Source organism: Phascolarctos cinereus, unplaced genomic scaffold, assembly GCF_003287225.1.
Source record: "Phascolarctos cinereus isolate Bilbo 61053 unplaced genomic scaffold, phaCin_HiC Scaffold_22;HRSCAF=505, whole genome shotgun sequence".
In the NCBI taxonomy this organism is placed as follows: Eukaryota; Metazoa; Chordata; class Mammalia; order Diprotodontia; family Phascolarctidae; genus Phascolarctos; species Phascolarctos cinereus.
The window spans coordinates 22,444-39,004 of NW_027555547.1; the positions used below are offsets into that span (position 1 = coordinate 22,444).

Genomic DNA, 16,561 nt, shown 5'->3' on the forward strand with positions numbered 1-16,561 from the left:
AAATTGAAGGAATCAGAATAGGTAATAAAGTAATAAAGTTATCTCTTTTTGCAGAAGATGTGGTGATGTAGTTAGAAAATCCCAAAGACTCAACTAAAAAGTTAGTTGAAACAATGAATAATTTTAGCAAATTAGTATGATATAAAGTAAATCCACAGAAATTATCAGCACTCCAATATGTAACAAATAAAACCCTGTAGGAAGAGATAGTAAAACTAACCCATTTAAAACAACTCTAGAGAGTATAAAACACCTGAGAATACAGCTGTCAAAACAGATTCATGAGTATATAAACAAAATAATAAAAACTTATTATACAAGTAAAATCTGTTTGAAATAATTGGAAAGATATTAATTTTCATGGGAAGGCATGGCCAATATAGTAAAAATAACACTTTTAACTGGACTAATTTATATATTCAATGCCATCCAAATTAAATTGCCAAAAATATTCTTACCGAATTAAAAAAAAAATTCATTTGGAAAAAGGAAAAGTGAAGAATATCAAAGAAAATAATGCAAAAAATGTAAAGGAAGGGAATTTAGCAGCATCAGATCTTAAACTATATTATAAGGCAGTAATTATAAAAACTATCTGGTACTGGTTAAGAAATTGAAAGTGGATCCATAGAATAGAATAAGCATCTATTTTACAGCAGGAAATAAGCATAATAACTTTGTATTTGACATGTATGAAGTCTTAAGATTTGGGGATAAGATTTTGGTAAAATTTTTGAGAAAACTAGAAAGCAGAATGGTAGAAACTGGGCATAGACAATATCTTACACCATTTACCAAAATAAGGTCAAAATGGATATATCACGTAGATATAAAAAGTTATTTTATGAGAAAATTAGAAAGACATGGAACCTTTACTTATCAGACTTATCGATAGGTGAACTTTTATGAATAAACAAGAGACAGAGAGCAAAGTTAGGCATAAAATTAATAATTTCATTTTACATGAAATTAAGAATGTTAATTTTTACATTACAATAACTTAATTTAACTTTAAGAAAACTATTCACTTTAAATACATTAAACTAAATTAAAAAGTGTTTTTAAAAATAGAACATATGCAGCCAAGATCAGAAGAAAAACAGAAAATTGGGGAAAATGTTTTATAGACAGTTTGTAAGATAAAGGTCTCACATTTAAAATATATGAAGAACTTTGTCTAATATTTCAGAATATGAGTCATTTCTTAATTGCAAAATGGTCAATGGATATGAACAGATAATTTTCTGAAGAAGAAATCAAAACAACTTACAATCATGGGAAAATTGCTCTAATCATCATTGATTAGAGAAATGAAAATTAAAACTATCTTGAGATATCATTTTACACCTATGAAACTGGCTAAAATGATAGAAGGGGAAAGCAACAAATGTTGGAGGGGATATAGAAAAATTGGGATGCTAATTCATTCTTGGTGCAATTGTGAACTGATCCAACCATTTTGGGGAGTAATCTGGATTTATGCCCAAAGAATTATTAAGCTACCTATATCCTTGACCCAGCAATACCTCTATTTGGTCTATTTCTGAAGATAATTAGGGAAAAGAAAAAGAATTTATGCATCTAAAATGTTTATAGTAGTTCTCTTTGTAGTTGCAAAGAACTGGAAATTGCAAGGATACACATCAATTGTGGAACTGCTGAAGAAGTTGTGGTATATGGTTGTGATGGAATAGTGTTGTGCTGGAAGACATTATTAGCTTGATGGTTTTAGAAAAAAGACGGAAACACTTGCATAAAATAATGAAGAGTGAAATGAACAGAAGGAAGAGAATGTTGTATACAGAAACACCAGTATTGTTTTATGAACAATTTTGAGGAAATAAGTTATTTTGTCTATTATAAATACCCAAAATAGCTATAAAGAATATATGAAGAAAGACGCCATCTGCATCTAGAGAAAGTACTGATGTATAGAATAATTTTATGTACGTACATTTATTTGCGTAAATGATAGCTATCTCTAGGGTGGGGAGGGAAGAAAAAAAGGAAAAGTAATTAAAAAAATCTACATGATAAAAAAGAACCAGAGGGCAAAATAGAATTAGAAAAAATACAGTGGTGATCTCTTGAAAGAAAACCCCAAATTAAAACTGCCAGGAATATTACAGCCAAAATCCAGAGCTTCCAAGTAAAAGGGAAAAAATCATACAAGTAACCAGAAAGAATTCAAGTACTGAGGAGTTCAAGTCAGGATCACAGATAATTTAACAGCCCCCTGTATAAAAAAGTGGAAAGCTTGGAATAAACTATTACTAAAATTTACAGCCAAGAACATCTTACTCATCAAAACTGAATAAACCCTAAATGGAAAAAATATGGATCTTTAATTAAATGGAGGTCTTTAAAGAATTTGTGATAAAAAGACCAGAGCCATGAAGAGACAATGAAGGTCAAATCACATGAAGAGAAACAAAAATGCAAACATGAATGCAAAATTTCATTTCTTTGAAACCATCTCCTAGAGACAGCTAGTGGTACAATGGGTAAGACTTTGGGCTTGAAATAAGGAAAATCTGAATTCAAAACTGGCCACAGACATCAGCTTTGTAACTCTGGGGTAATTGAGTTAATTTTAGTTTGCCTTGGTTTCCTTATTTGTTATAGGATTGTAGTTAGGATAAAAAGAGATTTTAAAAAGCAGTTAACACAATTCTGGGAATATAATACTCACTGTATGAATTCCTACTACCTTCTTTCCTCTCCCTCTCTCCCCTTCTCCTTTTGTCATAAACATAAACATAAAGACTAACCAGGGACAAACTTCTTACATTTAAATATGGGAAGGCTGTGTCCCTATGAAGGAAGTCTAATTAAAAGAAGGTGAGAGTGGTTCTGTTATGTCTTAATAATCCTAAGAGAAGAATGGAGAGGGGAAGAAGAACATTCACACAACAGAGAAAGGGAAAGAAAGATGAGAGAAAATTATGTCACATAATTAGGGTGTACAAGTAACTATTTATATAAAAAAAACCACCTGACCCTTGTCCCTTATTTTCATCTGAACTGTTTAAATAAAGGAAGAAAACTCAGACACACACACAGAGTTGAGTACAAAATTTTAGAAGACCTGAGTGAAAAGGTCAGAAAATAGATTACAGAGGGATGAGGAGTGCCTTAAAGGAAGGTAGTGAAAAGGAAAAGATTTGGAAAGATAGCTTGAAGATAACAGAGGGTGAGAGAGCCTTTTCAGGCTTAAGAGTCCAAGATATATTTTGTAGGAACAGAAATTTAACTATATTCTATAAGATGCTTTGAATTGTTCTTTTTCCTACCAAATATGTAGCAATGACAGGACAATTCAAATGTAAGGTCTGTAGTAAGGGAAGGAAAAAAACAGAAACAGAAATGAAAAGCCAGGTCATGCTTTACAATATACAAAATTCGACAATCTCAGATGCTGATTGGAGGATAACTTGTGTAAAAATACAAGCCAGCATTCTAATGGTCCCTGGTGAGACTTACTTTTTCTCCAGTAAGTAAAGAATTAATGCAAAATGGACATAAGACAGAAAAATGTTGTCTCGGCTGACATCACTGTATACAGTAGGTGGCAGCAGACTTGGTTGCTCTGGGATGGAGTTCTCTGTAATCTGAGGCTCAGGCTGTACCCTTTCCCCAGATACTATAGAAGACATATGTATTTCCTAGGGGATATGGTGTCACTGTGTAACCGCACACAATGAGTCCTGAGAAACAAAACATGGGACTTTTTCGAGCATCCTGGAGACTCAGGGGGCTTTCTCATGCCTGAGCATTTTGTGCTTCAATTCCTCCAGCTCAGAGGGACGTAAGCATGGTTGTCATGGTAAGTTTTTTAACCCTAACTCTCCAGGGAAGAAAAATGAATGCACTATGCACTTTTAAGTTTATTAACATTCTTCTTTATCCTTTTTTTGTCTAAACAATGTAAAAAATCAATTAAAGTCAAGCCCTGATTTGGAGTGTCTGCTGATTTCTGAAGTAAAAGTGCTCACATTGAAAACTTCACAATGACCTGTCTCATGCCAACAAAGCATGTCCTGCATACAAGGGATGGTGAATAGGTTTGGGGGTACATAGTCCACATGGAATCCAATTACAAAGGGAATGAACAAAAAGTAGCTCTATAAGCAAGCAGAATTGGCAGGAGTAGGCTCAGAAATCCCACAAAAAGCATCCCAAGGTAGATCCAATATCTGCTGAAGAAAAAAAATGCAAAAGCTTAGAGTGCTTTCCTAATTAGAAATGGCATTGAGATAAACTGGGAAAATAACAGCAACATAGAAAAGCCTAATGAGCAATCCCTTGGTATTGAAGGTAGATTGGAGTGATGGAGAAAGATAGACAGTGAGTCCTTACCAATGACATTTGAATTCTCAGTGTTACTAACCTCCTTCAGGGTTTTAGAACTAATTCTGGGGGAAACTTCTCTGTGCAGCTCTGGAGGGGACTCATCCCACTGGGAGGCAGTTGCTCTTCCTCACAGTAAACAGAGGAAGACATGAAAATCGGGCTCCTCCCTCTAAGGATGAAAACCAGCAAAAACCTGTGTCTGTAGCTCTGGGAGAGGAGCCATTGTCTCCTAAGGATTGACATTATAGAGCCTGAACAATGGGTTTTGGACTGAATGGAATTTTCATTCTGACTCTTTTACAAGGTAGTTTTGTCTTTTGTTTGTTTTTTGACCAAGGATACACTCTTTGAAGTGCTGTATTTGTGTGACTATTGTCTTCAATGACTTTGTTTGCAGGTGTCCATTGTGATGTTCAGCTGGGGAGTCTGGGGGTGATGTGAGACAGCTTGGAGGATCTCTTAGCCTTTCCTGAAAAGCTTCGGGATTAGTTTTTAGCAGCTATGGCATGCAGTGGGTCCACCAGGTTCCAGGGAAGGGGCTGGAGTGGCTTGCATATATTTATAGTAATGGAGGAACCACATACTATGCAGATTCTGTGAAAGGCCGATTCACCATCTCCAGGGACAACAGCAACAGTGTGCTGCACCTGCAAATGAATTCCCTTAAAGCTGAGGACACAGCCATGTATTACTGTGCAAGAGACACAGTGAGAAAAAGAAGTATGGGACCAGACATAAACCTCCTCATTCAGACAGGCCACGTGGAGAATGACTTAGAGGGGGAACTCAAGGGCACAGAGCACAGGGAGAGTACTTAGAATAACAGCTGAAGCATCCAAAGATAGGAATTCCAAGATGAAAAATGGACCTCTTATACTGCAACTTGGGATTGAGACCTTTGAGCTAGATATAATACTGAAAGGTTATTCTTTATTCTAATGTGATAGGTTAGTAAAAAGGATTCCAGGGGAGGGAGCATGTTTATTATAAAGCCTGGCATATGGCCAGAGATTATTACACACTTTTCTATATCCTTCTTTTCCGTTGCCTGGAGGAAGGGAAACTGATGTGGGGAAATTCAAGAAACAGAAGAGGGTTGAGGAGGAACACGTGGACAAGGGTGAGTAAATCCCCACCAAAAGAACCCCAATTTGAAAGAAAATCATCCCTAAAAAAAGAGACAAATAAAATTGGGGTGCATGTCTCCACAGTTTAATTTTGCAAGCTGGCTTGACATGCATTGAATGGGAATTCACTCTAAAACTGGGCCCCCTAAAGGAGGCAGTTTAGAACTGGCTCGAATCAGATTTTTGGGGTGCAGCCTTATGTGCCCTTTGAAGGGTAGATGTTCCCAAGGGATGCCAATCAACTCTGAGAGGTGGGCCATATTAAAATGAGGGTCTTTCAGTATGTGACAAAGATCACTCAGTTCTGGTCAAACAGGCATCAGTTTCCATATCACCTGTCTTGACAATAGGAGGAATCTGCATTCTCCCAAACCTTTGTAGGCAAGGTAATGAGCAGGAATAGACTCATTTAGATTACATTCTGTATTTTTTTAAGATTCATTAATTTATTTATTTTTAGTTTTCAACATTCATTTCCACATAACTTTGAGTTCCAAATTTTCTCCCCTTCTCATCCCTCCCCCAGGTCCAAGACAGTGTGCATTCTGAATGCCCTTCCTCTAATCTGCCCTCCCTTTTATATACCCCCCTTCTATTATCCCCTTCTTCTTGTATTTTCCTGTAGGGCAGAATAGATTTCTATACCCCATTGCCTGTACATTTCCCAGTGCATGGAAAGAAAATCTTTTTAAATTTGTTTTTAAAACTTTGGGTTCCAAATTTTCTTCCTTCCCTCCTCCCCACCTATCCTCATTGAGAGGGCAAGCAACTCGATATAGGTTTTACTTATGCAGTCATGCAAAACACTTCCATAGTAGTCATACTGTGGAAAACTAACTACATTTTCCTTAATCCTAAAAGGTTTGGCCCAGGCAGAGATGATGAATTTGAATCAGTGCTGTCAGGGTGTCATCATTTCCCCCAGGCAGAATAGTACAGAGAAACATTTTAAGATTTAATGTAATTACAAATCACACCAACAAATATCTTTACCATAGTCAATATTTCTGTAAGGTTAGATGTAATAAGATCTTCCTACAGGTTAATCCTGAAAGGCAACTTTCTCTCTTGGTTTTCAAATCAATCTAAAAATGTTCATTTTCCATCCTTTTACTTAAAACAAAATCAAATTTCCTATCCCCCTTCAACATGATTAAACCATAAGAAGCTGACACAAAGGTACCCAGAACAACTATCCAAGGATGGGGGAGCTTAAGGAACATGGACTTGCTGTGGACAACCCCACCCCTATCTGTTCCCAAACTAATAGTTTTTCCTACCTGCCATAATCTTTCTAATCTTTCCTAATCTTTCAAACCCATTACTCACTCTACCTCCACTGTCCTTTACATTCCAAATTCATATATATATATGTATAACATATATATTATATAACACGTATATAGTATGTGTAATGTATATTATATATGTGCAACATATATAATATATATGTAATATATATATGTGTGTATATAGTATATATATATAATACATATGTAATATTATACACACACATATATATATATATATATCACTTTTTGTCCTGCTTCTCCTCACTCTGTTAGAATCTGGAGGAAGTTCATGCCTAACAATTTACACTTCAAGAGAATTGTATTTCTTCCAGACGCCCTTCACAAACAGCTTTATAATGTTAATGCTTAAAAAACACAAAAAAAACCCCCTTATTTTTGCAGTTCTAAACACATTGCGAAGACAGGTCTTATCAGTCTAAAAGCTACCTATTAACTGATACTGTCTTCAACTAACTTTTGGGAGAATCTCTCCCTGCTTTTTGATTAAATTACTCGTTTTCTAACTTTATTCTGGTATCCCAACTTGGCCAGGGTTGGGACTCGTCAAAAAGAGTCTTCATCTCCCAGTGAAAGGCTAAGGGGGGAGCTCTTTCCCAATGTTCTTTCTCTAATGGCACACCTTAGAAGGTCCTTAGTTTTTCTGGGTGCATTTTAAATCTTTAACCACAATCATGAAACATTTTACAAACACACACAGAGACAGAAACAGCTTGACAAGACAAAGTGCACATGAATCTAATATTCTTAATTTTTTTTTTTAGGATTAATTTGTTTTTAAGATCCTTCAACCAATTCAGATCATAATACAATTTACCTGTCAAAAATCTCAGTTATCATGTGCCAATTGACTCTGCCTTGACTAGCTAGTTATAGAGGATAACCTTCAGAGAAGTCCTTCATATGTGGCCTTGACCTCCAGAGTTAGCTTAGAGAGAAAAATGGACTGCAACCTAAAAACAGGAAGTCCAATAGATAAGGAACAGGGATTTGGGGGACAAGATTCATGTGCTCTTCAGGGTTGGGACTTCAGGAGGAAAGTCTGCGGGTGCTCAGACCCAGTGCTGTTGAATGACAACTTCAAATCCCAGTCCAAAATCTGAGTAAACAGCACCATTTGTTGTGAAACCCCCAAAATGAACCCCAATTTGAAACAGAATCATCTCTAATAAAGAGACAAGTTAAGATTTGTTTTTGCTTTTCCTTTGTCTGATAAAAGAATTGCTAGCCCTGCTTTTTAAATTTAGCTGAAGCATAATATATTCTACTCCAGTCTTTTACTGGCTTGAATTGCATTTTTGGGGTACAGCCTTATATGCCCTTTGAAGAGTAGGTGCTGTCTATGGATGCCAATAAATTCTGGGAGGTGGGCATTATTAAAATGAAGGTCTTTCAGTATGTGACACAAATCACTTAATCCTGGTCAAAGACATAAATTTCTGTATCACCTGTCTTGACAATGGGAAAAAAACATCAATATTCCCCCAGACCTGTCTAGGCAACATAATGAACAGAAATAGACCCAGTTAGATGACATCTTAATGTCCTTCTGAAAAAGGACTGAACTTTGAAAGAAAGGGGCATAGGGACCTCTGCATTTCCAAGATAGTGATTACTAAGAAATATCATTTTTTCACAGCTGAAATAAAGGTAAAATAGAAGCAGGGATAAAAAGATTTTTAAGGTAACAGTCTCCTAGATTTTTTTCAGTTTTTTGCTCAATTACTACAATCTGTTATCTTTGAAATGTAAATCATACAAGCATACCTTTTTTAAATTTTTTTTCCTCCAATTACATGTGAAAGCAATCTTTAACTTTGTTTTTTAAAGGTTTGCGTTCCAGTTCTGCTTCTGGGAGCCAAAATGATGGAGTAAGAAGTAAGTGGCTCTTATCCTCCCTCAATGACCTGTGAAAGCCTAGAAAATATTGACCCAGGAAAAAACCTGAGCCAGCAAAAACACAGGGCACAGAACCTTGTACCCCAGGAAGCTTGGCTGATTAATTGGAAAGGCCCCTTTTGCTCTGGAGGAGGTAGAACAGTACAGTTCTGGAGGCTTCCCAGCAAGCCAGTGGCAAGCCCCACCTCAGCATACCAGGGGGAGATCCTGAGACCGAGATTGTTGGAGCAGCCAAGTAACAACACCAGGAGACCCCAAGAGCCTGAGTACAGTCAGGGGAACTAGTAGACACCAGCTTGGAAGACCATCATGGGTGATGGAGTTCTCCAGCAGCAAAATCAACTAGCAACTCAACACAACTTTGGGAAGCAGAACTCCAGAAGGCAAAGCTCCGGGCTGACAGACATCTATCAGCATGAAAACATCCCTATGCAAGGCCTGGACCAGCAAGAGCCAGACATTCAAGGTGAAGGCTTGGGTGAGCAGGGAAAGAACCTTGAGTAACTGACCCCTGTCACTCCAGCAAGAGAGCTCACCACTTTTCTTTCTTATTTTTTTTCATTGTGATTTATCAAGAATCACTTACATATGCTTTTGAGTTGATAATTTTTCTCCCCCTTCTTCCCCCCACCCTCCCCAAGATGGCACACAATCTGATATAAGCTTTATATTTACATACCCATTAAACATATTTTCACAATAGTGAAGTTGTAAGTAAAAATTAAAACCAATAGGAGGAAGCATTAGAAATATGAAAGAAAACTCAACAGAAGGTAAAAATAAGTGATAGCGATTCGACTTCCATAGTTTCTAGTTCTTTTAGTTGTATGCCTAATTCATTGATCTCTTCTTTTTCTATTTTATTTATGTAAGCATTTAGAGACATCAAACTTCCCCTAAGAACTGCTTTCACTGCAGTCCGTAAGTTTTGGTATGTTGTCTCATTGTTGTCATTCTCTTGAATGAAATTATTGATTCTTTCTATGATTTTAATAATCAAATGAGGGAGTTAAAAGAGTCCTTCAAAAATACAATTGGCCAATTGGAAAAAAAATACACTGAAGAAAACAAGTCCCTAAAAAAATTGGCAATTGAAGCAAACTAGCATGATGAAGAAAACAAGTCCTAAAAAACAATTGGCCTGTTTGTTAGGGATCTATAAGGATATAGAGGGCCATAGGCTGTTCAACAGGTCTCACTGATGGGTGAAGGCCCCTCTTGTGCTGATCTTTGAGAAAAGGTCGCCTTGTTCGGTGCTGTATTGTATGGATCTGTAACAATCTTTAACTCCCCTACTTATTGTATAGTCATTAGCAGTCTATTCTGGGATTGGAGTCAGATAAATGCACAGGAAGTGCATGCACTGTCCTTGAGTTCGACATGGGCTATACGTCATTGTAACTTGAGAAAGAGTTCCTCTTATAGTACTACATAAGTAAGTGCTCTGCTAAAAATAAATGGAGTTGCTTCCATCTTGTCTTCCCCCTCATCAATGCGCATTTGAGATAAAAAATCAAGCTGGTCTTGATTCATCAGGTGATTGGGAAATCCTAGGCCCTAGGTAGGCTCTATAGCCAAGTGAACTAGTTGTGCACAACACCTGTTGAAGAAGGAAGTACAAAAACTAACAGAGGAGTATACTGAACAAAACAAGTCCTTAAAAAACACAATTGGCCACTTGAAGAAGGAAGTACAAAAACTAACAGAAGAAAATCTGTTAAAAACTAGAATTGAACAAATGGAAACTAATGTCTCTATGAGAGAGCAAGAGTCAGTGAAACAGAAACAAAAAAATGAAAAAATAGATGAAAATGTAAAATACCTCATCAGTAAAACAACCGACCTGGAAAATCGACTCAGGAGAGACAATTTAAAAATTATTGGACTACCTGAAAATCATGATGAAGGAAAGAGCCTGGACAGTATCTTTCAGGAAATCATAAAGGAAAACTGCACCGGAAGTCCTAGAACCAGAAGGGAAAATAACCATAGAAAGAATCCACTGATCACCACCTGAAAGAGATTCCAAATTGACAATGCCAAGAAATATAATAGCAGCATTCCAAAATTACCACATGAAAGAGAAGGTGCTGCAAGCAGCCAGAAAGAAACAATTTAAACATCATGGAACCACAGTCAGGATTACACAGGACCTTGCAGCTTCTACATTAGAAGACCGCAGGGCATGGAACATGCTATTCCGTAAGTCAAAGGAGCTTGGAATGCAGCCAAGGATCAATTACCCAGCAAAAATGAGCACCATTTTTCAAGGGAGGAGGTGGATATTCAACAAAATAGGAGACTTCCAAACTTTCCTGATAAAAAGACTAGAGCTCAACCAAAAATTTGTTCTTCAAGTACAGGACTCAAGAAGGACTTAAAAAGGTAAATGGGACAGAAGGATACAATATGTTGTTAATGGGGGGTGACTGTTTAAACCCCTACAAGGGAATATGAGACTTGCAATCCTTGAGAACTGTATTGTTATTACACCTTGTTAAAGGAGTATACATTAAGAGGGTGGCTATTAGTTGACTTTGATGTAATGATAAAAAAAATCTAATCAGATGGGTTGAATGGATCCAAATAAGTGGATCAATCTGATCTTAGAAAAGGTACTGAGAAAGGAGGAGGCAAACAAGGGTAAATTACATTACAGGAAAAGACACAAAATCCTATTACAGCAGAGGGAAAGAAGTGGGGGGGGAGCATTATTTGAACCTTACTCTCATCAGATTTGGCTCAAGAAGGGCATAATATAATCAGTTAGGTATAGAAATCTAACTTGCCCTATAGGCAGTGGGAGGGAAAAGGGGAAAAAAAGGGAGGGGGAAAGAAAAGGGAGGCAGGAAGGAAGGGAGGGAAGCAGCAGTAAGACTAAAGGGGAAGAAAAGGGAAAGGGATAATAAAAGGGGGAAGGGACTGAAGGAGGCCATGGTTAAAAGCAAAACACTAGTGAAGGGAGAAAGGAAAAAGGAGAAAGAAAAGCATAAATGGGGGGAAAAGGATGGAGAAAAAGACACAGATAGTAGTCATAACTGTGAATGTGAATGGGATGAACTCTCCCATGAAACAGAAACAGATTGTAGAATTGATTAAAGACCATAGTCCTGCAATATGTTGTTTACAGGAAACGCATTTGAAAAAGAGTGACTCCTACAGGGTAAAGGTAAAAGGCTGGAGCAGAATCATTTGATTATTAAAATCATAGAAAGAATCAATAATTTCATTCAAGAGAATGACAACAATGAGACAACATACCAAAACCTATGGACTGCAGTGAAAGTAGTTCTTAGGGGAAGTTTTATATCTCTAAATGCGTACATAAATAAAATAGAAAAAGAGATTAATGAATTGGGTATACAACTAAAAAAACTAGAAAAAGAACAAATTAAAAATCCTCAACTAAACACCAAATTAGAATTATTGAAAATCAATTTTTTTTTAAAGTCAGGAAATAGGCGCACACCCTGAACCAGGAAATAGGCAGAAATGGAAAATGACCATAGGTTCTTATTTTGGGGAAAGAGAAGATCAAGGCACAAATTCAGAAGAGGACAACATTGTCAAAATACCCACATCTGAAACCTCAAAGGGGAATATGAACTGGTCTCAAGCCCAAAAAGCCATCCTGGAAGGGCTCAAGAAGGATTTTAAAAGTCAAAAATGAGAGGTGGAAGAAAAATTGGGAAAAGAATTCAAAGGTATGCAAGAGAGACTCAATAGCTTAGAAAAAGGACAAAAATTAACTATAGAAAATAAGTCCTTAAAATTTTTTTTATACTGATTTTTTTCTCTCTCTTTTAAATCAAAGTTAACTAATGATTTATCTATTTTTGTTTTTTTCATGAAATCAACTCTTTGTTTCATTTATTAATTCAATGATTGTTTTTACCTTCAACTTTATTAATCTCACCTTCAGTTTTAGGATTTCCAATTTAGTATTTAATTGGGGATTTTTATTTTCATTCTTCTTATAATTCTTTTTAATTGCATAGCCAATTCATTAGTCTGCTCTTTCTCTATTTCGTTGATGTAAGCATTGGCAGATATAAAATTTCCTCTGATCACTGAGTTAGCTGTATCCCACAGATTTTAAATTTTAAAATACCTATTCTTAAAAAAAGCTCATTATTTTAACATGATATGAAGAGGAGGAGGAGGAACAGAAGGAGAACAACGAGTGCATGACTAAATCACAGTGAGTCTTTTGTTCATCTCACTTCACCATAGAGAAAAAGACAGAAAGATCTTTTGGTCTTGGGACTGCATTTGGCCTTGAGCACCATTTGTAGAGCCCTCTAATCCACAGAAATAGGCCATGCTGCAGGCAACCTAAGGTCTCAAATTCATATCAGGACAACTCAAAAGAGACTGGTGGTGTGTGGGACAGAAACTACTTACAAAAATAAAAACAAAGACTTAGATACCTTGAAAGCAGAAAGGTGTTTATTGCTTTCTCATGAGAAAGGACACACCCAATGTTGCTTAAGATGGTGCCAGCAAGGGAGTATGTGTGCTGGCTATGAGAAGCAAAGTTTTATAGCCCTAACGTGTGCCCCCTCCCACTCTCTTACCTTTCCCCCGTTGGCTGGGTACTCAAAGCTTACAATCTAAACGAGGCAGCTAATACACAATAGAAGTAAACATACCCAGTTTTGGGAACTACACTTATGCATATGCCAGGACGCTGGAACAACTGGGAACTGCCTGTGCTGACATGTATTTTTTGAGAAAGGTGTGATAATCCTTTAAGATCAATTGAGCCCCAATAAGGGCCAAAAACCTCAATTAATCCTTTTCTCTCTGAGTGAACTAAAAACACCCCTTCCTGTGTCAGCAAATTCCAGGACCAGATAGAACTGATCAACATTCTTCCTGTTCATTATCACTAAGCCCAGGATGTCTGGGACCAGATTATCTCTTGAATAATGGGACTTTTCTCATCTTGAGTTTCTATTGACAGTTTGACATTTTCCTGGTTTATTATATTTACAACCTATTCAATTAGGGAAATTCCTTTCCCATGCTATATGTTAAAAAAAAAGTATGGAGGCTGTATTTTTTGTAACACAGACATCCTGAGTCTGATCACTCTAAACTATATAAAACCTTTCTCATTTTGCTTAATCTCAGAGTCTGAATCACGTTCTGGCTTCCATGTCGACATGATTCTCTAGCTAAAAGGGAATAAACTATATAATCATGTATCACCTAACTTTTTTGCCTTCTTTAACCAAACTTTCAGGTCGACAGTAATGGTGCTGTGACATTGGATTGAAACTGAAGGAGTGGGAGAAAGCTCCAGCCCACCCTGGCAATGTGTTAGTGTCTCAGGCACCTCAGGATCCATTTTTCCTGGAGTCGTAACCTTGACGGGGTTGGGTAAATCTCTCCTATTTCTAGCTTCCATGGACCTCCCACTAGTTTGGTTGAAAGACAATTCCATTTAAGGTAGCTCTGGGGTCGGGGATCCAGTTGAGGTTCAGAAAGTCGGCAAATTGGCTATAGGTCACTCAGAACTAAAACTAAAAATCTGGCTAACAAGACCACTGCCTCTTATATGTCAAGGTATTGCCAATCTGGTGATCACTAGTACTGCTAGCGCTGATATCAGTTAACTAAAGGTAATCCCAAATTATGTTGGTCACAATATGAGGTTTTTATGACTGGTCAAAGTTACTTTATCTTAAAACCAAATTAAGTTTAAAGGCCAACAAAACATCTAGCCAGGCATGGAAATATTTTCATCATTGGGATGCTGAGATGGCTAAGGGAGAAGGAAAGGCAGAAGCCTCTTCCCTTAAGGCTCACAAAGCTGCTTCAGCACTCTTTCCCAGGCTCTGAATAATCCCCCTTCCCTCCCCTTTTCCCTTAAAGGCTATGGTCCTGACAGGGACTCAGATCCTCAAACTTAACTTTATTGGGACTTGCCCCTTTAAATCTGCAATCTCAGGAGCACTCTGAGGAAGGCTAGCAAGATCCAGTTACACTACCAGGTCTTGAATCCTTGCAAATTCCCCAGCCCCCTTTCCTCAGAAGAATAATAATAATAGATAATTCGTGTTAGGGGTTCTCTAACAAGCCTCTAATTCCCTCTCTCTCTGCCAGTAAGTGTGCACTGTGTCACTATGTCACTGTATTGTATTTGTCCCAGTTTGTCTGTCGGTGTTTATCTCTGTATCTGTACCTTATAAGATTTTAAATGCAGCCAGAGACTTCTAAGGGCTGCAGCTAGGGAAACAACAAACTGTAAAACTCCTTTCCTTGAAGGTGTAGGCCTGACCAGCCTAGATTTACAGTGAAAAGTTAGATACATCTTAGCAGATTCTGGAGGTTTTGAGAAATTGGGAAGCTGTTCATTTTGGGACTGTTGGAGAAAACTTCTGAGACTGGGGGTAATTCCAGGAGCTCACCCTCTGCTAAAACACCTCCTTCCAATCCTGATTCATCAGCATTCCCCACTCCCTCTGAATCATGTCTGGCTTCCATGTGGACATGATTCGCTAGCTAAAAGGGAATAAACTATGTAATCATGTATGACCTAACTTATTTCCTTCTTTTACCAAACTTTCAGGTCTACAGGTGAAACTCAACTCAGGGCTTAGGCCTAAGGAAACTGCACTTTAGGCCATTTCTCACAGTGGCAACTGGCAAATTTGTCACCCACTAACCGGTTCCAGGTCACAAATCCTAGCTAAACTGAACAGTGGAACTGGCCTCCCTAACTACTCCACATTTACCATTCCTCATCTTCCTCTTCCCCTGAAGGTCCTGGACTGTACCAAGGAGGAGCAGATTCCGAAGTGATCAGCAGCTGTCTGGCTACGAGGTTTGTGGGGAAAATCTAGGACAGAAATTCCATAGCAAATGGGTGATGATTTCCTACCTGACTGAATGCTGCTGAGTCCAGCAGATGTCTTCTGTTGTTCAGACCCCAAGCTAGGTCAGAAACTTACAGAGAGCTCAGAAAAAAAGGTGTAGGGCAGCAATCACACTTTACCCTGCATCAGACTATTTGGGCAGCACTGAAAGCTTGCAATCTTAGTCTCTGGAATAAGACAACACTTAATTTCCTCAAATACCCAAAAAGTCCAGCCAGATCATATCATCAAGTGCAAAATCATAAGATAAGCTTGAAGAAAGAGCAAACAAAAAACAGTCTCACAAAAAAAGTCATTATGTTCAAGACTTATTCAAGATACAAATCCAGAAGAAAATGATTCAAATTCACTGTTTGAGGTAAAGCCTCAAAGATTCAAAGAGAAACATATCTCAGGCCAAAAATTCAACTAGACTTCTTGGAAGAAAGTATGAGTTTTTTAAAAATAGTTTAACATTGTTTTAATCAATGACAGGAGAGTGCTAAAGGAAAACATGGAAAAGAGATGAAAAGTATGGATAAAGAATTAGGAAGAGAATGAACAGTTTGGAGAAAGAGTTAGAAAACCTGGCATAATAATTAAACACCTTTAAAATTAGAATGGAACACATAGAAGCCAACAGCTCCATGACACAACAACAAATATTATAGTCAAAATGTTGGAAATTAAACAATTTTTAAAAAAAATCCGACCTGGAAAACAGGTCTCTGCAGTCTGAGGCTCAGTTTATACCTGTTTCCAGATACTCACACATTTTTCAGAGGATCTGGTGTCACTGTCTCAACAAACACAGAGAGTCCTTCTAAGACACAAAACATGGGGAATATTGGAGGATCCAAGAAATTCAGTGGGCTTTATTATGCCCTGTCTGTTTTGTGCCTCCATTCCTCCAGTTCAAACAGGGATATGAGTCCGAGTGTGTTGTTAAGTTTTAAACAACCAGTTCTCTAAGGGAAAAATGTAAACATAATGCACTTTTAAATTTAAT

At 37.4% G+C, this 16,561-nt stretch overlaps 1 pseudogene; it reads left to right on the plus strand.

Moving 5' to 3' along the window:
• The window catches only part of LOC144455345 (glycogenin-1-like), a 36,399-nt pseudogene that overhangs the window by 10,936 nt on the left and 8,902 nt on the right, over positions 1 to 16,561 (plus strand).